A 23,208-nucleotide genomic window follows, 5' to 3' on the forward strand; every position below is an offset into this window, starting at 1 on the left:
TCCTAGGTGATGGTTGTGCTCAGGTGGGGCAGCTCCTGTTCTCCCGTGGTGTAGACGGGTTCTGACCTCGGGGACCCCAGGGGGCTGCTCCGTGCCCCGCAGGGACGCTGACGAGTACTGCTACACTTTGTCCCGCTGACACGTGGTCCCGGCAGATAAGCGGCGATGCTGAGTACTTGGGGCTGGGGACAGAGACCCCGGGATTTAGCAGCAGCGGCACGGCTGTGACTGGCTTCGGCATCAGGGCTCCCGAGCGTCGTGGAGTTCCTCGGGGGCCATAAAGCTCCCACGGGGAGGAAGCGAGGCTTACACCGAGGACCGGACGGGGTCGAGACGTTCTGGAATACTTGGTGATCCCGTCGGTCTTGGAGCGAGAGGTCAGGGCAAGGACAGGTGGATAAGGTTTAGGGATATAAAGGGATGAGCCCACGGGGTGATGTCAGGTCTTGATTTGGGGAAGGACTTGGGTTCTGCTGAGCCAGATGGTGTGTCGTGCCGAGGATGTCCAGTGGACTCGGGGATTGGGGCACCTTGAAAACTGGGTAAGCAGTGGATCGGCAGGAAGGGTGGCAGAGACCCTGGGGGGAACCACAGCACTGAGCGGTGGCGACAGGGCCCGGCTGCATCCCCACGGCCCGGTGAGCGGCGCGGCCTTCCTGTGGCTCACAGCCTGCCCCGCACAGTGGCTCCTGGGGAAGCTGGTGGTGTCCAGAGATTCCGCTCAGAAGGCTTAGCGAGTGAGCGCTGTGTGCACCTGGGTTGGAGCCAGATAGCCCGAGGGCAAGGCCGTCTACCGCCCACAGGGACGAGGTGTCGCCACAACAGCGATGTTGATGTGGAATGAAGCGCGTGAGCCTGTCCTGGAGCATGTAGGAACACAGCCGCGTTTTAGTAAAGGAACCGTGCAGACCTGGGGAGGTGCCGGAAAGGCGTCAGTGGGAACGTTCACCTGCATCAACTCGCGTACCTGGAATTGTCTCGGGTGTGCTGTGGGGAGTGGTTAACCTGAACACGTCTGATTATTTTTGTGATTAAAACAAACCGTTTCATACGCTGAATAAAAACCTGATCTCGGGTACAAACTTGCATCCGAGTGTTTCAATACCTAATCATTTTTCAATCCAGATATTCCTGGTATTGGGATTCTAAGGAGCTGTTCTACTTGGAATTTGTTGATTTGGGCCCAAGGAACTGAGGGCTCTGATGGCAGGAGCGAATGTGGGTGGGGAGGCTCCGTTGGCATCAGTGCAGTCGGGTCTAACAGGTTAGTACCACGAGGCGCCCTTGGCCTGCCTCGCTCGAAACCCTCAGGGAATTCCCCATTCCCCACAGCAACGCTGCACCCTCCTGTCTCTCCGTGGCTGGAGGACACCCACCCGGCCCAGAGCAGCCGGGTCAGAGGCAAGCGAGGCTCAGGGGACAGTGCTCTAGATGAGCCAGCGTTCCGGCCACCTGCCTCGGCCTGGCGGGGGGGTTTCTGGTTTGCAGAGGTGCGGCTGCAGAGCCGTCGCAGTGAATTGGCCTGTCCAGGATTTAGGTCTTGTTTTTCAGCCAATTTGGAGGGCAGGGGGCTTGGGGGCCAGCGGTGGTTCCTGAGGCCCCCAGGGCCTGAGGTGCCAGCGCATCCGTGTGTCCGGGTCTGTTGCAAAGTCAGAGGGCCTGTGCTCAGGCCTGGAGCTGACGCTGGCGGGGCCGGGCCCACCCTGTGGCTGCTGTCATCCTGTCGGGGCTGAGACTCTGTCCAAGTCTGGGGAGTTAAAGACTCGCGTCTCCCTCGGCTACTCTTAGACCCCACTCTCAGGAGACCGGGAATGTAGGAAGATAATACAGAGGAGACGTTTCCAGTAAAAGCAGTTGAGGCTGCGGGTGAGGGAGTCTCGAGCCTGCAGCAGGAGAACGCTCATCTAGTCAGACGTGCCCGTGATGAATGCGGAAAACCCACAGAGGTACGACGTCAGGATGACTCGGACGATGTGAGTTTCGTTGCCATGAGCAGGGGCCTTGGCGATGCACCTCAGCCACAGCCGGGCTCCAGGGCGCCAGCTGGCGGGCCAGCCTCCTCCAGGGGCATCACACAGCGCAGGCCCCCTTCCTCCTGCCCCTGAGGCCTGGATTCAGCCAAGCCCTCCTTTGGCCCTGGTGGGAGGACGGACACCAGCATACGTGCGATTATCCAGGGAATAAAAAGTCACACTTTTCTGGATTCAGCAGGAACAAAGACATTGTCCTGTTTTCATCCTGTTTTCCCAGTGAGACCCACCTGGGAAAGCAACGAAAAGAAGACTCTTCTTGAAAAATAAAGTCTTAATTAAAACGTCCCCCTTCCCAGTAAACCAGAGGGACCCATGTCACCCACCAGGCAGTTCCAGGTGAGGGATGCGTGGAAACACGTCTTCGTTCCTTCTGCAGTCCTACACTGACCTGGGCCTGTCATAGATGGGGGTGCATGAGGTAGGGTAGAAGGTGCTGTGATGATGGGAACACTGAGAACACAGCCTCCCGGAATCCCGCTGCTGGCACGAACCCGACCGAGGGGCCGCGAGAGGGGAGAGACCTGCTGAGCAGGTGACAGTGAGCCCAGGGCCATGTGACAGGCCATCGTTAGGGTGCCAGATGCTTTAACGTTTTTCTCAGTTGTGCAGGTGACCTGAGTACATCACATAAGAGATTTAAATATTACCCACAAAATCCCCATTGACCATCTTCTCCCCCAGCTCCTTTCTGGCTCTGGCGGTAACCACTTACTGTTTGGTGTCTTTGGAGACCTTTTACTGTATGTGTGTGCGTGTGTGTGTGCGCCTGTGCAGGTAGCTGGGCACATACTATGGGAGAGCTTTAAAAACTAATATTTTAAATATGTAGGGGTGCAGTTGTGGTTGTAAAAGTTTTTAATTCTTCAGGGAAATCCTAAGATACAGAGAATGTTTTTTAACAGGTATATAGGATTCTATGTTAAATGTACTGTGGTTCACGTAGTCATGTATTTATTAAAGCTTTTCTGTTTTCCCCTTTTTCCTATTAAATTCGTGTAAATGTGCATATCAAGTTTTTTATTTAAGACTAAGTGTTTTACGGGTTTATGTATGTTCTCTTAACATAATAAGATAATAACGAATGAATTATTAATAATAATAATGACAAATGAAATATATTCATAATAATAATAACAAACTGCTATTTATTATTCTGTACAATGAAAATAAGTCAAAAATTGCGTGAATGTGCTTCTGTATGTGGGTAAACACATTTACAAATAATGAGCTTTCAAAAGGTTCTGAGGAGGTAAAATACTGTCTGTTGACAAATGATGATTCAGATGAGCTGACAGTGAATCTTCCTGTCACTCATTTTTCATTCAAAAGTTAAAGCCGATGGATTTAGGAGCCAAGGGCCTCGTGCCATCCACACTTGCTGGTATTCACGAATACTTCAACCTCACACTACACTGGAAACCACAGCAAAGGAAGGAAGCTCTAGTATATAAAGTCTAAAAACAAAAAAAAGGAATTCACCTTTACAAAATCCTGAATGAAAATAAAAAATACTCCCTAAGATCCTGACCTGTGCCAGTTCTGTCAAATTTCAAGAAGGATGTAAGCCTAAAGTAAAATAAAAGAATTCCTTGGAGGGAATTCTCTCCACTTATTTTTCACCATCTTTGTCGCAGATTCCAGAGAGATTTTAACATTTGCCTATGGTTTCTGTTCTTAGAATGTGACACAGAGACATTAGTTTCTGTAAAAATACCCTATTGTCACTGCACTCAGCCTCCGTATGTCTTCTCGTGAGGATGCGTACCCCCTCCTCTGGGTGTGTGTCTGTGGCACCTGTCTCATGTATTGGTGGACACATCGTGTGTCCCCAGTGACCTGGAGCGGACCATCCCTGGGGACTAACCCAGCCCCAGGCCTGGTGGTTGCACTCAGTAGGTCCCCTCCTGCCCTGGCACACTCGGTGGCCCACCCACCGAAAGAGATCAGCTATCGGTGTTTCCCACAGTCCTAGCAAGTGAGAAAATCCCAACCTGAACCACGTAGCACGAGGAAAGGTGGCTGGGCCCATCTAAGGTTACACACAGGCCATCTTCCAGGTGAGCAGTTTTGGGGAGGATTGCAGAGGTATGTGTAAGCCAAAGCTCGAGCATATTTAGGGCTTCATGAAATAATTGAGTTGATGCAAAGTTTGACTACACCTGTGAACGTGAGTAATCCACGCCTGCATTTGGCCACAGAATCTGGGTTGGAATCCTGGCTCTGCCACCTGCAAGCCGATTTCTTACCCTTTCTCTCCGACCTTTGTTGTCGTACCTGTAAGAGGGGAAGCGGTGCCTGCCTTCTCTCGCCGTTGCTCGGATGAGGCTGAGGGCGGGCGCATCCCAAGCGCTCGGTCAGTGGAGATGGTGGGATTGTTACACGGGGACACCCCCAGAATTCTCACTCAAGCTGTGGGTGACGAGTCAGGGGAGCCGAAAGTGTTTTCCTTTTCCATTCTAGGTTCCCATTTTAGGTTCTCAGCTGCGGCTCCTGTAGCAAAAGACAGAGCAGCAGGAGAGAAGCAGTGTATTTGTTAGCGTGTGTGTCTCCTGTGTACACGAGGAGCTCGGGGTGGCCAGCATTTGGGCTCACCTACCCTCTTCGGTTAAAACAAAGAAAGCCAGGTGTGGAGAGCAGGTGGCGGCGAGGTGGTCAGGAGAGCACGGCAAACAAGGAAGGTTGCTTCTCCGTGGGTCCTTTAGTGAGTCCCCTGTTCTTCCTTCTCTTCCTGGGACACACGGAGGAGCACCCTCGTGCAGGAGACTTCCTTTGTGCATGTACATTCCCCGTACTCTGTTTTCTGAGCTGCTTCTGTGTCTAATAATTAGCTCACAATGACCCTTGTGCCAAAGAGGCACATTTGGGTGACATATTCTGGTCTCCTGCAGTAGGGAGGGTCCTGGCGGCAGCAGACAAGAAGAAGAAGGCAGATCACCGGGTAGGATGAGTGGGTTCCACTGGCCCCCTTGGTGGGGCGCTTGGTGGAACGGGCAGACCGGGAGCTTTGCAGTTTGCAGACCATAGTTTGAATGCTGCCGGGGGGATTTGGGAAGACTTTTTTCCATGTGTGGGGTAGTGGCTCTTGTCCCTGCTTCAGTAGTAATCATGCTGATAGACCCACGGAAGGAGCAGCGTGGGGGCGCTTGTCCACCAAACGCTTGTGCCATCTTAACTGAGCGTCCCACGCTGGGTGCCTCAGGACAGCTAGGTGGTGTTTCTTGCAGCAGGCTTCTGAGTTCGCAGCAACTGGGATTCGCTTGGAATATAAGGATAAAGGGAGTCTGTAAGGCAAACAGCTAGTCAAAGGGTGGCACTGTCCCCAAACAGTTACAATAGTTTTACTATTAAGAAAAGTGAAAACTGAGGGGGGAAAAAAAACTAAGAAAAGATACAAACAGTTAGCCTGTGTATATTCCTTTTAAGGTAGAAAATAAAGTCATGCACACACGTCAGCACACATGTCAGGAACGCCGCCCCCCCTTCTGGTTAGGTGGCCAATACGGGGGTCATCATTGGTAAGTGACAGATGAATCCACAGGGGGTGGGGGTGATGTATACAGGATGCCTCCTCCCGCCAAATGAGGCCATCACTTTCTGGGTTGTGAAATAGTTGTTGAAATTTCTGAAAACCTTTTTTATTTCAGTTATTTCTGGGATTTTGTATAAGGGATCACATTCAAATGGTTTTTTTTCCTGGAAGGCCTTGATTTGAGGACTAACCTCTCTGTGATAGCAGTGTGTCGTCAGTCATCTTATTTAGGGTTTTTTAAACCTGACACAGGGAAAAGGTGTTTTTTCCCCCCTGTATTATCAGTAACTCTGTGAGTACTTGCTCTGATTACACTTTACTATTCTGTTCACAGCTTTTATTTAGTAGAAATGTAAGAAACCCTGTGACAGTACTATGTGTATTGTGCAAGCTGTTGGTAAAAGATGATTCAGGGGAGCACAGGGGTGGCTCAGTCGGCAAAACGTCTGCCTTTGGCTCAGGTCATGACCCCAGGGTTCTGGGGTCGAGTCCCACCTTGGGCTCTCTGCTCAGCGGGGGTCTGCTTCTCCCTCTGCCCCTCCCCCTACTCTTGCGTGTGTGTGCACAATCTCTCTCTCAAATAAATAAAATCTTAAATAAAATCTTTAAAGAAACAATGATTCGAGTTTTCGGTCTTTAGAGATAAAAAACCTCTTTATATTTTTCCTTTGATCAGAATTATGTGGTCTGCCCCATTTCCCCCTTTGCTCCGGCTATCAGAAATCTAAAAGTTATTTTAATATTCAAGGACACCAGTGACTTCATATTTGTGCCTGTTCCTTCCAAGTGCACGTGAAACTTTCTTGGATGTGGGTAATATTGAAATAATTTAATAAAATGAACTTGTTACGATAGTGTCATCCATTCATTTGGCTTATTATCTTTAAGACTTTTGGACAGAAAATGACATAATTGGCTGTGCATAGGCCAGGAATCTCGATGGAAACAGCAGGGCCGAAAGCCCTGTGACAGCTCAGATGCTGTGTGGTTTGTCACGGCGATGGGGTGAGGACTGAGGAGCATGCTGAGGGCTTAAAGTATGCCGTGCATAGACGGCCGGGGCTGCTGTTCACGCTGAACCAAATAAAGACTGGATGAGGAAATTGCTCAGCACGCGGGGCTGAAGTGTGCGGCCGCGTTGGTCGTTCCCGGCCTTGGTTCTGCTCTGCTGAAAGCGCTCATTGTGCGATACCCTGGTTGTTTGTTTGCGGCCCGTGTCTCGATTAGAGCTGCGGGTGGTCCGGCCTGCGTCTTTTGTTGGCTGCACCCAGCACAAGGCCAGCAGCGTGTTCTTGACATACGTGATTCGTGTTCCTGAAATAGCAGATCACAAGGCACATTTTAGGCTAGTACGTTTTGCAGTATATGGACAAATATTTTGGATAGTCTAAAAGGGTGGGGAGGCATTTTTTTTTGTACTCAAAGTATAATAGGTGTGTGTTCCCCCGCCCCCAGCCCCAAACTCAGAAGATCCCATATCCTGCAGCCCCACATTTCTCGAACTATGCAGTTTCTAAGAGCAGTTTGGTGCTGACCCTGGCTGGAATGGGGTGGGTAAGTCTTTGTCAGGCAAAGGCCGGCCTTGTCCCCTGTGCAGGTCTGTGTGGCATCAGGCTGGACAGTCACCATGGGTTTTGAGGGCCTGTAGTACGCCTGCCATGTGTTGTGCTGAGGACGCAGTGGTGACCAGTGCAGACTCTCCCCAAGCGACAGGCTTCCTACTTTGGGAGTTTTAGAGGCAGACTCAGGTCTTAGAATTTATACAGTGAACTTTGTGGTTGCCTTCTGTTTTCCTTGAGGGCGGGTGACACAGAGGATCCTGTAAGCAGATAGCGTGACAGGCATGGGTTGCGCTGTTTGTGATAAGGATGCTCTGCTGTAAACAAAACCAGACAAAGGTCTTCTGATGTACCTTCTCCTCCTGTACCCAGTCTCACCCCAGACATGTCCTTTGTGGTGTGCCACTGACGTCACCTGTGTCCCAGCCCTGGGACCCACGGTGCAGATGCCCGTCACTTTGGGGTCACCACAGCCCGTTGTAAATAATCCCTCTCCAGCTGCATTCCTACTGGGTGGTCATAGGAGGCCAGAATATGTTGCTTCAGTGGGTGACATGTCATGACCTTTCAGTGATCTGGGTTTCTTGGAGGCACAGAACAAACACACCATGAGGATGAGACCTGGATTGCGCTGAGCGTTGCTGTGCAGAATACCGGTTGGTGTCAGGCAGCACCTTGCGGAGTGCTGGTGTCTGACTGAGACGATTCCCCGCTCACCTCACCGGAGAGTCTTTCAGTTTTGAGCAACAGTTTCTGCTTTCTGTGTGTGGTGTGACATGGAGCCCATTACTTGACTTCTTCGTGGCTCAGAATCCTCATCTGTACCGTCGGGGTCACTTGAGGAACCTCGGAGTGGTTTTAAGATCGAATAACCTCGGGATCCCTGGGTGGCGCAGCGGTTTGGCGCCTGCCTTTGGCCCAGGGCACGATCCTGGAGACCCGGGATCGAATCCCACGTCGGGCTCCCGGTGCATGGAGCCTGCTTCTCCCTCTGCCTGTGTCTCTGCCTCTCTCTCTCTCTCTCTCTCTGTGACTATCATAAATAAATAGAAATTAAAAAAAAAAAAAAAAAAAAAAAAAAAAAGATCGAATAACCTCTGTGAGGTGCCTGTCACGGCCCCCGGAGCAGATGGGCCAGCAGCGTACGGAAGCTACCCCTGCCTTTTAGGACAGGAGACTTGCCTGCCCTAGGGGTTTGAAACACAGATTTCTGTAATTCCTTGTACCAGTTCGTGCTTACTGGTGTTTTCATGAATCCACAGAGTATCTCAGATCCTACAGATCGCATGCTTCTCGGTCTGTGGACTGATGGGTCTGCTGGCTGGGCTTTTCCCCTCTGGCTGAGGCCTGGGTCTTGATGCAAAACAGCAGGTGCAGTTTGATTGATTGATTGATTGATTGATTGCTTGATTGGCTTGTACAGTATTTAGTGGCAGGTCCAGGAACTAAGCTCTTTCCATAAGTCATCTTGTTGAACGAATCCCTACAAGGAGGACACCGCAGCACAGAGCGCTCAGGCCGCTTGTTGATGGCCACGCTGAGGACCTGTGATGGACGCCCAGGCGCCTGGGCCTCCTTTCCCCCATCGTGCTCGCACAAGGGATTTGCGGACACGTTCAGTCTGGGCTGGTACCGAGTACTTAAACACGGTATCTCTGGTTCAAGGGCACGTGCTGTCTGTCAGGTGTAAGGACGCTGCGCTCGGTATTCCTGCTGGACCCTCTCCTGGCCTGTCCCGGCCTGGCTCCTAGTGGTCGGGTCTCGGGGGAGGCAGTGCCGAGTGGTAAGAGCACGGGACTCTGACGTCACACTGCCGGGAGATGACCCCCAGCTCTGCCCGTTGTAAGCTGCGTGACCTAGAGCAAGTGACTTGTCCTCTGGGTGCCTCAGTCTCTCACCTGCAAGTTGGGGACAGTACGTAGTACTTCAGAGGCTCATTGTGCGGCTTGGGACCACACAGACATGCGCCCCTGGTACCTAGACGGTGCCTGGCGCGTCATGAGTATTCGGCGAGTGTCTGGCGGTGACGACAGGGTGTTCTCCGAGCACAGCTGTGGCTGTGGCTCACGGGCCTGACCGGCGCTGCACACGTGGCGGGCACTGTGTCATGGTCTGGAGGGACTGGATGGGTGTGGGTGGGCACCGGGTCCTGGGCCGGGTGCCTGGACACGTGACTGCTTCACCCTGCAGTTGAATCTGCCCCGTCGACTCGCCGTCTGGGCCGTGACCGCGTCAGAGGGTGCCCGGTGATAGTGGGGGCTGGACACGCGGGGGCCGAGGCCTCCCCGGAGCCTGGCGAGGCAGGCCCCCCCGCTTACACACAGGAGGTTCTCGGGCCTTGAAGGCCGGCGGTGCAGATGTCGGACTCCGGGCAGCGACGAGGTGCTGCCGCGAGCCCAAGCAGAGCCGGGCCCCCGGGCAGGGCTCACACGGGGCACCGCGAGCACTTGTGTGCACTAGTGCAGCTTCCACGAGGCCGGGGCTGAGGCCGGGGCCGCTCGGGCAGCAGCAGGCGGGCTCGGCGTGGAGGTGGCGGCGGGCATGTGGTGAGCACGCGGACTCCATGTTCCTCAGTGAGGGCCTTGCTTTGAGGGGGGCACCAGGGGGCTAAAGCCCGGGGGCCTGGGATCGAGTCCCGCTTCAGGCCCCCTGCTCTGCTCACCACCCCACCTTGTGCTCTCTCAAATAAACAAAATCTTTGCAAAAATTCTTGTTTTGGGGAAAATCTTCATGTTGACGCCAAAAGGGTCCTACTTCAGGTTAAAGCAGTCTGCCTGCCTCGCCTCCTCTCCCGGGATCCCCCTTCCCCCGCGGGTTTCACACTCAATCGGGTTTCAGGGAGCCTCACGCCTCTCCCTTTGGGCTCTCTGCCTTTGCGCTGGAATCTCCCCCGGCGGTGGAGCCCCAGTCGGCCTGGAGCCCCACCCGCCCGCAGCCCGCGGCCACACGGACCCGGGATCGGCGCCGGGCGCCCCCCCCCACGCACACCACGGGGTTTCTGCCTGTGGTGTGGGGCTGACGTGTCACACGCCGCAGGAGCTTCCCAAGAAGGGACTTGCTTTGCTTACACACAGTTCCAGATTCTTCCCTCCGGACGCCCCTTTACTCTGAGAAGCAGCAGCACACTTTTGTCCCTCGGGAGCCCCCCTTCCACACCTCGCTTGCGGACCTAGTGTGGGTCCCCGGGGTGCTTGCGCGGGTCACCTGCACGCGGCCTGGCTCGTCGGGAGCTCTGGACGCGTTGCTCGCTTATTTACAAGTGAGCGCATGTGTGAGCAGGCAGGTGGGCCCTGGGTGGGCCCTGATGGGCGACACGCAGGATCCAGAGAAGGGAGGCAGGTGTCCGTGCAGGGGCGGCGCTGCAGGTGGACCTGTGGTGGAGCCTGCGAGCGAGGTGGGGGGCGCGAGGGCAGGCGGGGCGCGGCCTGGGGCCCCGGGTCCCTGTGCGCCGGCCTGAGCGTCTGTGCCAGCGGGGAGGTGTGCTCGGCAGCGGGAACGCGGGCGGCCCTCGTGCCTGCCTGCCACAGCGTGTGTGGGCGTGCGGGTGTGCGTACAGGTGCCTGTGTGTGTGCATGTGCGCATGTGCCGCGGGCACAGAGCTCCTGGCTTGGGTGGGGAAGGCCTGTGTGCCGTCTTCCTGTGATGGCACAGTCCTGTCTTCTCCAGAATGTGGTGATGAAAATACTACTCTTATTTGACAATTTTCTTCCGATTAACTGTGTCTGGGGTTTCAGAGTTTTGTTTCTTTTTTGCCTATTTTTAAAAAGTTTTATTTATTTGACAGAGAGGGACAGAGAGAGACAGAAGGAGAGAGCGCATGAGCAGGGGAGGGGCAGAGGGAGAAGCAGCCCCGCTGAGCGAGGGCCTGACGCGGGGCTCGATCCCAGGACCCGGGATCATGACGTGAGCCTGAGGCAGACGCTCCACCGACGGAGCCACCCGGGTGCCCCCTTTTGTTTTTTGGACCATTTTTCCTCATTTTCTCATCAGTGGTTAGAAGTAGGGACGTAGACACACCAGAAGATGGTTTCTATTGCGCGGACTCCTCCCCAGCCCATGTACGGGCCCACAGACAAGAAAAATGAAGAGCAGCAACTGCTTTTTCTTTCTTTGGAGTCTGTGGAGTTTTGTCGTCCGCTGCAGGAAGAATTGTGGAAATGCGTGTCGGAGGGTAGGCAGCTGGCGTCTGAAGGGACCGTCAGCCTTCCAGGAGGACCACAGGCGGCCCCTTGCGCTTCCTGTGGAAGGTGCCGGTCGGCCCTGGTGTTGTGGTGGAAGCAAACGCATGCGCCTCCGAGAGGCCTTGTTGTAAGAAGAGTTTCTGTGTCAGTAAAGGGCGTGCACTTCTGCTCCGCGTCCGGATGCGCGGCCCCCCAGGATGCAGCTCCTGCTCCTGAAGCATCACCGACGAGGGACGAGGGAAAGATGAGCGACGGTGCTGGGCCTGCCCTCCCGTGGTGACTGGGAGCTGCAGCCAGCCCTGTGGTCCCCGGGGGCAGGGAAGACGCCCGTTGGGCCTGGTCCCTGCCCGAGCGGTGGGGCGGCGTGCTGGTCGCGCGGCGTCGGAGCTGCTCAGTTGGTAGGGCCCGGTCCTGGAGGGCTGCGGTGTGTGTGCGCAGGGATGCACCTAGCAGGAGCCCCGGATGCCAGGTGGGGACCGGATGCCAGGTGGGGACCGGGGGCCACCGGGGGAGTACTGAGTACCTGGGCCCAGCCGAGTTCTGCACTTCTGGGGGACGCAGAGGGCTCTGGCCTCGCCAGGTGGGGGACAGCAGGAGGACCACCGGGAGCAGGGGCCCCGTGCAAGGACTGGGGACACAGCTCAGAGACTCGCCCCAGCCAGGCCTCCCGGGGCAAGGGGGCCTGCCGGTGACCCAGCTGCCCTCTGGAGCACACGGAGCCCGCCCCCGCCCCCCACTGTCGGCCTTAGGAGAGGGGAGAACGCAGAGAAGCGGGAAATGTGGTTTATGCCAACACGAAAAGCAGTTGGTGGAAGCAGAGAGGCCCTGCACCCTCTGCCGCCCGAGGAGCCAGGACGCTGGAGGAACCAGGTGCAAGAGGAGCCCAGCACTTTCTGTTTTTAATGTCAAAAAGTAAGGAAATAAAAGTCAAGAAAATGAAACAACGATGGGGGGTGCGTTGCAGAGATAAAGGAGATGTGAGTTGAGCCGAGCACCAGGACAGTTTAGTCCAGCGATAAATTATTCACCACGTGGTAAAGATTATCAACTAGACCTTCAGGTGTGACGACAAGTGGATAAATAGATGAGTGACCGACATGGTGCCGCGTCACGAAGGGGGACGTGGACGGGGCTGGAGTTGGAACGTTGGGCACATTGCTGCCGTTGCAGTGAAGTCTGTGCCAGGTACAGGTCAGCGATGGATGCGAAACCCATGGATCCTTTTGCCGAGGGACAAGATATTTTCATAGCCTCAGAGTGTCTCCTCACCAATGACTTACTAGTTTTAAGAGAAAAATAATCTTTTTAAAGATTTTATTTATTTATTCATAGAGACACCGCTAGAGAGAGGCAGAGACACGGGCAGAGGGAGAAGCAGGCACCATGCAGGGAGCCTGATGTGGGACTCGATCCCCGGTCTCCAGGATCACACCCTGGGCTGCAGGCGGCGCTAAACCGCTGCGCCACCGGGGCTGCCCAGAAAAATAATTTTTTACCGGAGAAATTGGACAGCACTTTGCCTGGGTGATTAGAGTAGATATTGCCAAGAGGGGCCAATGGACGTCTGTGCCTTCAGATGGACCCTCAGAGAAGAAGGCGTCACCTCCGAGGTTCCTGGCCCCTAACACACGGCCTGAGTTGAATCATGAGAAGTCAGACCGGCCGAAGTGGAAATGCTCTGTTAATTCCGCAGGGGTGGAGGACTGTTCTTCTGAACTGTGGGTGCTGTGTGTTTCAGCATCCTGGCAGCCGGAAGCAGTGCACCTGCCCCTGGAGGACCCTGAGCTTGGAGGAAAGAAGCGCCGTGAAACGCACTGTGGGGTCGACTGGATATGGTGGTAAAGTACTGCGTCCGTGCGACGTTCCCTGAGTGATGACAGCGTTACCCTCACGTACAGACACCCCCACTCTCAAGAAGTCAGTTCTGAAGTACTTAGAGGTGAAGCGTCGTGACATCTGGAACGTGACGTCTGGAATATATCTCCACGGGGCTCAGAAACGTTGCGTGAACACATGAGGCGGCCCAGCAGCGGTCACTGTGATTTCAAGTGTAAAGGAAGGTGTGTGAGCAGGATACGCGCGTTTCTTAACCCCCCGGGGTGGATCGTCTACCTTTGGAGGTGTGTGCGGTATAGACATGTAGTCCCACGGCCGTCGCCGGGTCCCTCGCCAGGCAGAGCCATTGCTGTGTCTGTGGGCCGGGGAAGCGGATGTGGTGCACGGAGACTCTTGGGCTGAAAGCATCCTGTTACGATATGTTGCGATGGCAGAGGGTTGGGATGAGGGGCCACAGAGGTGGTTCCTTCATCTCCCAGGCGCTGGATGACGGTCAGGGGAAGGCCCCTAAGCTTTGGGAACGCCAGCTGCTGCCTTTAAAATAACACTTGCCCACTTTCAAGATCTTACGGCTCAAATGAGAAAATGCCTACAAGAGGTCTTGGTAGAGAACAATTTCTTAAAAACCTCAAATCACTATTAATAGTTTTGGCAAGAGGTGACATGTGGCTTAGGCAGGAGGCTGGTGACGAGTCTCCTTACCTCCAGGGCCCCAGCTCTCCTTTTAAGTGCGGAGGTTGACGGTACAGGCGAGTTTCTTTCCCCGGCAGCCCCTTTGGCTCTTCCCGGTTGCCTCCTTTCTCATTTCCTGCACTTACTATTCCAGGCCAAGCTCCAGCGACCCAGGAGCCGTGGATCTTCAGACTTCTGAGAGCAGCAGAGCACGAGTGGAGCAGAGGGTGTGTGTGTGCACGACGACACGTAAGTCATGCTCGGCCTTCTAGCTGTTTGCGGGCGGGTCATGGATCTCACGGTCCCCAGGGTTGCTCCTGCTGTTCTGCGGTCGTGTGCGAGGCTCTGATGCATGGAGCCACCGTCCAGGCCTTCGGGTGAGCCCAGCTCAGAGCCAGCCTGGGGAAGGCCAGGTCTAGGAAGGCCGCTTGGGCCAGCGTGGTCGAAACGTGGGAAGCTGAGGGCGCATGAGAGAGCATCTGCCTGAGTCGCCAGAGGTGACGACAGTGAGGGCATCTACGAGATCTCACGTCACATGATAAACAAGGACGTTGAAAGGATTAAGGGCCACCTGCATTAAGGAAAATCTCTGCTTGAGCCCAAGTCACTTTTCACCTTGAACCAAAACTATAAATAGTGATGTGATTGTAGAAGAAGTTATCAGGGGAGGCTCCAGGCGTGGGGTTCCTAGGGCGTCCTTTGGGCCCAGGCCTTTCCTGTTATCCTGGAATTGGTTCTGATCGAGGCTCTTATCCGGGAAGATTGTGGTTGCTGTGCAGTTGGACAGCCTCGGGCCGTGCCACTCGGGGTGCCAGCCTGGCGGGACAGGGAGGGCATGTGCAGACCTGGACCCGCAAACCATGTCTTGTGTTGAGGGAGTCTTTACCGAGAGTGAAAACCCCCGCGTGAGACTGCGTGGTGCTGCTTGTTTCCATTCTGGCGCATAATTACTGCCTCTGTGTAGAGAGGCTCTGTGTATTGCTCAGTGTTGCTTGTTTGTAGGCTGGTTAAGAATGGTGTGTTGTGGGGCGCCTGGGGGGCTCAGGGGTGGAGCGCCTGCCTTCGGCTCAGAGCGTGACCCCAGGGTCCTGGGATCGAGTCCCGCACCGGCTCCCCGCAGGGAGCTGCTTCTCCCTCTCCCTGTGTCTCTGCCTCTCTCTGTGTCTCTCATGGATAAATAAATAAAACACAAATATAGATATATACATATATATATTTAAAGAAACATTACGTTGTATGTAGCGTTCTGCAGGATGCATGGACTCAGTTGTGTTGTTCAGATTCAGTGTTTGCATGTGATTGTAGTGAATTATTTTTTATGATTAAATAAAATTCTTATTGTAAAAATCTATCACATTTTATCTGTTGCTCTACTTCCTTCCCAAGTTGGGCATTCTGTTGCGAGTCTAGTGGGTGTAAGATAGTATATCACTCTGGATGTAATTTACCTTTTCCTGATTGATGGTGAGCATCTTTCTTTTTAGTATCCCTTGGAGAACAGTTCGTGATTTTAATGTGGACAGAATTTTCAGTCTTTTATTGTATAGCTAATGTACTTTTCTTCATTTTGAGATTTTTGGGTTTTTTTTTTAAGTATAGTCTAATATTCTCTTTTTAAAAAAATTTTTTTAAAAAATTTATTTATTTATGATAGTCACACACAGAGAGAGAGAGAGGCAGAGACACAGGCAGAGGGAGAAGCAGGCTCCATGCATCGGGAGCCCGATATGGGATTCGATCCCGGGTCTCCAGGATCGCGCCCTGAGCCAAAGGCAGGCGCCAAACCGCTGCGCCACCCAGGGATCCCTAGTCTAATATTCTCTTAACTGTGTGTGTTTGATTCATTTTCATTGCTTTTTTTTTTTTTTTTACATTGAAGCTTTTGTCGAGTTGTGTTCCCATTCAGTACTTTTCCCTCCGTGGGTTGGAACACACTCTCGTTCTGTTCTGCTGTGGTTACTCTGAAAGTACACTGCGCGTGCTTCACAGTTTGGATGGCAGTCGGCAGTCAGGATGTTCATCCCCTCTCAGAGCAGCGCAGAGCTCACGGGCACCGCGGAGGAGCGTCCCCTTCTGTTGTGCGTTCCGCTCTGTACGTCGGTTCTGTTTCGCTGTACCCGTCAGACCATGGGTAGCGTCCAGATGGTACGTTTACCTTCGTATGTACCTTTGCGGTGCTGGGATGTGGCTCCTTCAGAATTGTCATCCCTTGGAAGCACTGGGTGGTAGCGTCTCCCGACCTTGGTTTACGTGAAAGCGTGTTCATTTTGCTCTCCTGGGTCTTCGCGGACAGTGGCTGTCTGGCAGCAGCATTGCGATCATACGGCTCGTCACCCCACGGCTTCGCTGCTGCTCTTTGGGAACCCGCTGTTAGGTCTTCTGTCCTTCATTCTTCGGTAAATGACTTGGCCTGTTTTGAGATCACTTATTTGTCACTGGGGCCCTGCACTTTTCCTGCCCTGCATCTGTGTGTGACTTTCTGGTTTTTATCCTTTTTCTATTTGTTGTGTGCTCTGTGTCTGTGGATTCATGCCATTCGTTGGCTCTGAAAATTCCCCTGCTATTAATGCTCTGACCACTGTCTCTGTCCTGCTCATTCTCTTTGCTCCTTTTGGTTTTGATAAGCAGGTCTTCGAGCTCCTCTTTGTCTTCTCGGCGTCTTTTAATTTGTAATTGATACTTTCCTTCCTGTCCTTTTTTCCGTTTGATTTTGGTAATTTCTTAAGATTTAGCTTCCAGTTCAATAATTTTCTTTTCAGCTGTATTGACTTTGTTATTTAACCCATCCTTGGAGTTTTTAATTTCAGTGATTATATTTCTTACTTTTTAAAAAAATATTTGATTTATTTATTTGAGAGAGAGAGTGCACAGCGGCAGAAGGAGAGGGAGAAGCAGACTCTCCCATGAGCAGGGAGCCCCAGCATCGGACTTGATCCCGGGACCCTGAGTTGTGATCTGAGCAGAAGGCAGATGCTTAACCAACTGTGCCACCCAGGCATCCCTATTTCTACATTTTTATTTTTATTTTTTTTAAAGATTTTATCTATTCATAAGAGACACAGAGAGAGAGAGACAGACAGACAGACAGGCAGAGGGAGAAGCAGGCTCCACGCAGGGAGCCCAAGGTGGGAATCGACCCCGGGACTCCAGGGTCCTGCCCTGGGCTGAAGGTGGCGCGAAACCACTGGGCCACCCGGGCTGCTCTATTTCTTCATTTTTAAAAGCTCAGTTTCTGCTTCAAGTCTGCCTGAGTATTTAATGGTCTCTTTTTTGCTGGCTCATTTTGGTTTTGTTTTTTACTCCATTGTTCATACTTGTAAGGAACATCAAATGGAGTTCTTTCACGCTCTGCACTAGATGATGCTGGCATCTGGAATCTTTTGTGGTGTAAATCTGTGTTTGTGGCTTGTTTCCTAGTGTCCATGGTGAGTTTTGATTATGTGCTTATATGTGTGTGATAATTATATGTCAGAATGCTGAGCTCTTGTTGAGATTTGTGTGTGTTTGTCCTCAGAGCCAGGACCGTTTGTTTCCTTTGGGAGTCCTGGTTTCAGTTTGGGTTTTCCCTCCTTGTAGGAAGCGGAGAGCCTGGGTGCCTCATCCCATCCTGGTATTGACGTGGCCTCCAGGACGACTCCCGCTCTTGTCTTTGCTCAGGTTCCGGCGTGCTGTCCTGTTGTACCTTCCTGGTGTTTGTTTCTCTACCTGAGGCAAGCCAACGTATGAAAATGTATTCCTAAAAGTAATTTACCCAGAATCTAACTAACTGCAGCACAGCAGACGGGCCCTACCAATACCTAGTCCACCGTAATTTCTAAATTAGTAATACCCAAGCAATACTTCAAAGCCAGTTTTCTGCACGTGCCCTTTATCAGTTTTCTTTGGCTCTTAAAACTTTACCTGGAACACGACTGTGTTTTACCCATGGCTGGGGAATAACCGTAGTGATCTCCCTGAGAGCTCGCTAAGCCATATCGAGTACTTGTGTCACGTACTGTGGCCTTATGCTTTTGCCAGGTTTTTTCTTTTTTTCCTAGTTAATCTAATGTACTAGTTCTAGTTAATCAACTAGTACTTCTTTCCTTGGAAATTCAAATCTCTACTTTTGGAATAACCCGTAGGCACACAGCTCTTTTCACTCCTCCTTTCTTCTGCTTCCCAATCTATTTGCTGTTCGAGTGTCATTTTTCTTTTTATCCAGAATCCCAGGTATAAATATTCAGTGGTGGATCTTGCCTGTGGGTGCCCTCCTCACGTGGGGTGCAGAGGATGGGTGTTTACTTTGTGAACTAGGGGCGGTAGCCTGCACAAACCCGCTGTCCACCCTGTGTGTCCCCTTCACAGGCATAGAAAACAGCGTGAAGTCTTTGATCTGTAAAATGTCAAGTTGCCTTGGGCGTTGGCACATGAAAACACGTTTTGTTTCGAAGTGGATGCCAGCCAAGGTTGCTGATTTAATAGTTTTTTATTCATTCTGCAGCAGAGTAGCCACCTGTGGGCAAGTGCACTGACCGGTGTGTGTGGGTTACGGCTTGGCGGCGGAAGCACAGTGGGAAGTGTGTCCACACTGCACGGTCTTTGTGCTTTGTGGGTTACAGGGAGGATTTTTGTAATCGCAGGTAATCATAAAAATGGCAGGCCCTGAAAACATCCCCGGGAAATGCCGAGCTCTGCGGCTAGCCCTCGTCTGGAGGATCGCCTGTTACTACTGGCTCAGTACCTTGCCTTGGAAACTAGCGGCATCATGGTTCTGCGGCTTTTCATCCCTTGGACAGCAGTTGCTTAGTCTTTGTCCTCATGTTTTGGATTATTGTTGGCTGTCAGTTCAGGCACTATGGAAGGCTTTCGCTTTCCAAGTGGTTTGGTTCGCTGGGCTCTCCGGAAGCTTCTCTGGGGGAGCTGGGCGGGAGATGAAGAGCTAGAGAAGCTTGCCAAGGGTGGCCAGTGCATCCCGAGGAAGCCCTGCTCAGCCTCTGGGGCCACGGGCCACTGTGCACGAATGCCCACTGCCTGAGCGTGGGCAGAGTAGTCCAATCCCCCGTTCCGTTGCTCTGGGGTCAGGACAGTGATTGGGGAGAGCGGCCACAGGCCCTTTGGACGTCCCCATTCTCTTCATTAACTGTGAATGTGTGTCCTGTTGAAGCCTGAGATTCGGATCACTAGCATGATTTTAACCCAGTTCACCAGAATGAAGTTTCTTGCAGGGATGTCCTGACTCTGGCCCCATCAGAGTGATGCAGAGAGACAGCCCAAGTACGGGTCTCTCATGTCCTCCCCAGTGAGCGTGTGAGCTGGGGCTTCACAGTCGCTGTCAAGGTGAGTGACCGTAAATCTGAGTGCTCACCAGGCCCCGTTGTGTGACCCAGAGCAGTGCGTGGTGGCATGTGCTCTGCGTCTCGCAACCTGGGTTGTAATTGGGCTTGTGTAGACCAAGAATGATGGGCTTCTCCGCTGACTCAGCACGGGGATGCTTGGCCATTCATGTTCCTCCTTTCCTGCATGAGGTAAGGAACTTGTCTATTTCTAAAGAAGGTTTTGAGAAGCAGGCTTATTTTTAGCACCTTCTTGTCCAACTTGACTCCACCCTGCTCGGCAGATTCACACGGAACTCTCGTCGTCATACCTTTTACTTGCTGCCTGTGGAAATGCCCAGTCAGGGTTGGCAGCGTGGTGTAGAGGGAGTCACACTGGGTTCATTGGTCCCCAGACAGCCTGTGGTCACCCTGAAGTTCTGTTCGTGGTCTGTGTGACCTTGGGTAATTACTTGGCTCTTCTGGGTTTTATTTGCCCGCCTAATAACTGCCTTCATCGGTTCATGTGCTGGAGCAGTCGTTCTCAGATGTTTTGCTCTTAAGAAACCCTTTCTACTGTTAAAAATTGTTGAGTACCCCAAAGTGCTTTGCTTCTGTGGCTTGTATCTTGCATTTTATGGTAGACGGGAAAACGGCCCCCAGAGATGTCCCCACGCTAATGCCCAGAACCCAGAACACGTGGACAGATCACGTTACGAGGTGAAAGAGACGACTCCTGTGCGTGAGCTGAAGCTCTTGAGATGGGGAGAGGATCCTGAACCATCTCGGGTCACCAGGTCATCACAGGGGCCCTTCTCCGGAGAGGCAGGAAGGTCAGAGCCAGAGACGGAGTTAGGAGGACGGAAGCAGAGACGGAAGTCATGCCACCGCTGGAAGGGAGGGAGCTTGAGCCAAGGAGCAGGGCTGTCTCTCGAAAAGGGGGCCTGCTTTTCTCCTGGAGCTTCAGGAGGAACTCAGCCCTGCCAACACCTTCATTCCGGCCCCATGAGACTCGTTTTTAGGCTTCTGACCTCCAGAACTATAAAATGATTTGTGTTATTTTAAGTCCCACTTAAGGGGATCCCTGGGTGGCGCAGCGGTTTGGCGCCTGCCTTTGGCCCAGGGCGCGATCCTGGAGACCCGGGATCGAATCCCACATCAGGCTCCCGGTGCATGGAGCCTGCTTCTCCCTCTGCCTGTGTCTCTGCCTCTCTCTCTCTCTCTCTCTCTGTGACTATCATAAATAAATAAAAAAATTAAAAAATAAAATCTTTAAGCCCCACTTAATTAAGTTAGATTTATATTTAAATTAAAAAAACAATTCAGTTACAAATAACCATTATAGGTTAGCATGAATTACTTTTGGGGGGGAAAATAAAATTTTTAACTAGCAGTGAGAAGACTGGCACTGCTTTACATTCTGTGAATCTCTCAAATTCTGCCTTAATAGGAGACAGCTGGATCCTCACGTGAGCCTCTGCCTACAGGCTGTTGTGGCATCAGATGTCACATAGCCTCGGAAGACGTGCCCGTGTGCTCAGGGCGCAGGGAGCGGGGAAGAGGAAATCATATCTTGGAGCTATAATTAAAATAGTTTCGGCCTCATGGATGACCTAAGAGGGCTGCGGGTCTCCCCACTTGGGGACCTTCAGGGCTGGCACCGTCACCCCATGGCCACTCCTAGCCCCAGAAGACACTGGGAACTATGGGGTCCCGTTACTAAGAAAGAAAGGGAGAATGGATACCAAGGGGTGTTTAGCGCGCTCAGGTTCTTATTCTAGCAAAGTTCAATGCACATAGTAGGTCATCACCAAAGCGTTGGTTCCCTGCTCCTTGCCAGGGAGGTGGGCATTTCGCTTAGACGGAATCCATTAGAAATACCTACGACAGCACACAGCGGTGTGTAGGCAGAGGCATAGCTGCAGCGACTTGCATTTTTGCATTTGTAGATAAATTATAGAAACTATCTTTTGTTTGCTGCTCACAGGCAGCTTTTTGATATCTTGTTTGGGTCTTTTGAACTTAACAATATGCTTCCTTTCCTTGGGTAGGAGGAAATTTGGAATTGAAATGAGATCCAGACCAGCTTTGATTCATAGTTATTCTTTACGGGTTTGACAATATAGGGGGGCGTGACGTTTCCTCTGGGTCATCCTGCGAACTGGCGGCGTTCCGTGGTCTGAGAATAACCCGGTTCCAGTTTCTGATGTGAAAGGGCAATTAGGAACATTTGTGCTAAAGAGCTGATATTTGTAAAAGATGCGAATAAATAGAGTAAAACAGTTGGGGTTTACATGGCTTAATGTTGAGCTTCATGCAAGGCTCAGTATCGATCTCACTAACTGACGACCGCGTCTAATGCATCCGTCGCACGGTCCTCGTCTTTAAGTCAATTGTCGTAATAACCTTTTGGGTGAGTGAGTACTTGGGAGATACGTTTACATCTGACTGTGTGATTGATCTTGAACTGTTCCCCAGGCCTCCGGGGCGGGTGCAGTGTTGTGGCTCTGATGCCCCAGATTGTCCGTTGGCCAAGTGAACTGCCCGGGACGGGGAGTGTGGGTTTGGGATGGGGGGTGGGGGGATAGAGGAAAAGCAAGGGAGATAATTCTGGAGCCTGGTGCACTTGTCTGGGAGCCACACCAGGGCGGGTGCTTTGGGGGGCAGAGGGTGGCTGGTGGAAGGGTGTTCCTGTTAGGTTTTGAATATTTTTCGGACCATTATTACCTGGTGCTTGTCCACCCCACGCCAGCTGCTCCGGGGGTTCACCGGGCCTTCCAGAAGGGGAGATGTGGGTCTGGCTGCCGGGCCCTCCCCTCTTTAGGGGCTTCACGGCCGTGACCGCTGTGCCCCCGGCCTGCCAGCGGGCAGCAGGCGTGCAGGTGCTGGCTGGGGTCACGAGCCGTGTACTGATTCACTGCAACAGCCGGTGGTTTTGAAAGTAGGGGCTGGGGTAATTTTCTGATACTTTCAGGTCATTGCAGTACAATGAAGATCGCAGAGAATTAGCGTTTTGATTGGGGGGGTTCGTCCATTAATCACTAAACGCCCACCCATTCCTGTGGAAGAGGCCCGGCTGTCCAGGGCCAAGAGCAGGGGCTCATGGGCGTCCCCAGCTGTTCGCGGCCCCAGGGCTGCCCCTGTCTCTGGCCCCCGAGGCCGCCTGCGCACAGGGCTCTGGGGCTGGTTGACGGGAGAGCCCCGGAGGGAGCAGAGGCGCGGGCGGCGAGCAGGCCCTTTGCGCCCCTTCTTCCCGGTGTCCTTGTCGTTGTTGAAGGTCCTCGGGCCTGGAGCTGCCCGGCCCCCCCTCGTGTGGGTGCTGGCGGGGCGCCCTGCTGCGGGGAGCTGGCCAGCGCAGGGTCCAAGCACCCTTCCTGCGGGCCCTGCCCAAGCCCCCCCCTCCCCGTGCGCTCTGTGGCCCGACGGCCGTGCCCTTGCGTCCACTTGATGGCTCCTGACCGCCTGCTTGGGGCCGGGAGCTGGCTGCGGATCCGGGGCTGCTCGGGTGACCGTGGGGCTGGGGAGACACGGGAACACACACTGGGGACGTGGCAGCCCCGTGAGGACACGGCGGGCTGGGTGGCCGTGAGCCCTCACGCTCGAGGAGAGCGTCCTGCCAGCCACCGGCAGCTGAGGTGGGTGCCCACGGCCCCGCTCCCCCTGGGTGGCACGGAGCCTCGGTGACAGCTGCACTCTCCGCGCAGCAGGGCCTCAGGTGGTGGAGTTAGACCCGCTGGAGGTGGTGGGGAGGGAGTTCCCGAGGCTGTGGGTGTGCCTCAGGCCACGCCCGCGGCCAGACTTCAGTTCTAGGCCAGGCCCCCACCTTGACCTGGGAAGGCCCGCCCAGAGGCGTGTTTGTGTTCCGCCGTGAGAATTTGTTGGTTAGGGGCCGCCTGGGTGCACAGTTGGTGTAGCGGCCGACTCTTGATTTGGCGCAGGTCATGATCTCAGGGTCCTGGATCCGGCCCTGCGTCGGGCTTTGCACTCAGCAGAGAGTCAGCTTAGGGTTCTTTCTCTCTCCTCCTCTCCTCTGCCCTCCCCCACTTACGGTCTCACTTTCTCTAGAATAAGTAAAAATTTAAAAAGAGAATTTGTTGGTTGCAGATC

General features: G+C 53.3%; 1 protein-coding gene across 7 annotated transcripts in view; it reads left to right on the plus strand.

The window, feature by feature from the left end:
* The window catches only part of SGMS1 (sphingomyelin synthase 1), a 249,541-nt gene that overhangs the window by 53,226 nt on the left and 173,107 nt on the right, over window positions 1-23,208 (plus strand). For 5 of the 7 annotated variants that reach the window (XM_055322698.1, XM_055322695.1, XM_055322702.1 and 2 more), the window contains exon 3: window positions 13,965-14,059. The exons of 1 other annotated variant lie outside the window; for it this stretch is intronic. The gene's annotated coding sequence lies outside the window, so the exon portion shown is untranslated. Of the gene's footprint in view, window positions 1-13,040; window positions 13,363-13,964; window positions 14,060-23,208 lie in introns of all 7 variants that reach the window. One more of the 7 variants, XM_055322696.1, reaches the window with a different exon arrangement.

This window comes from Nyctereutes procyonoides, unplaced genomic scaffold (assembly GCF_905146905.1).
Source record: "Nyctereutes procyonoides isolate TBG_1078 unplaced genomic scaffold, NYPRO_anot_genome, whole genome shotgun sequence".
In the NCBI taxonomy this organism is placed as follows: domain Eukaryota; kingdom Metazoa; phylum Chordata; class Mammalia; order Carnivora; family Canidae; genus Nyctereutes; species Nyctereutes procyonoides.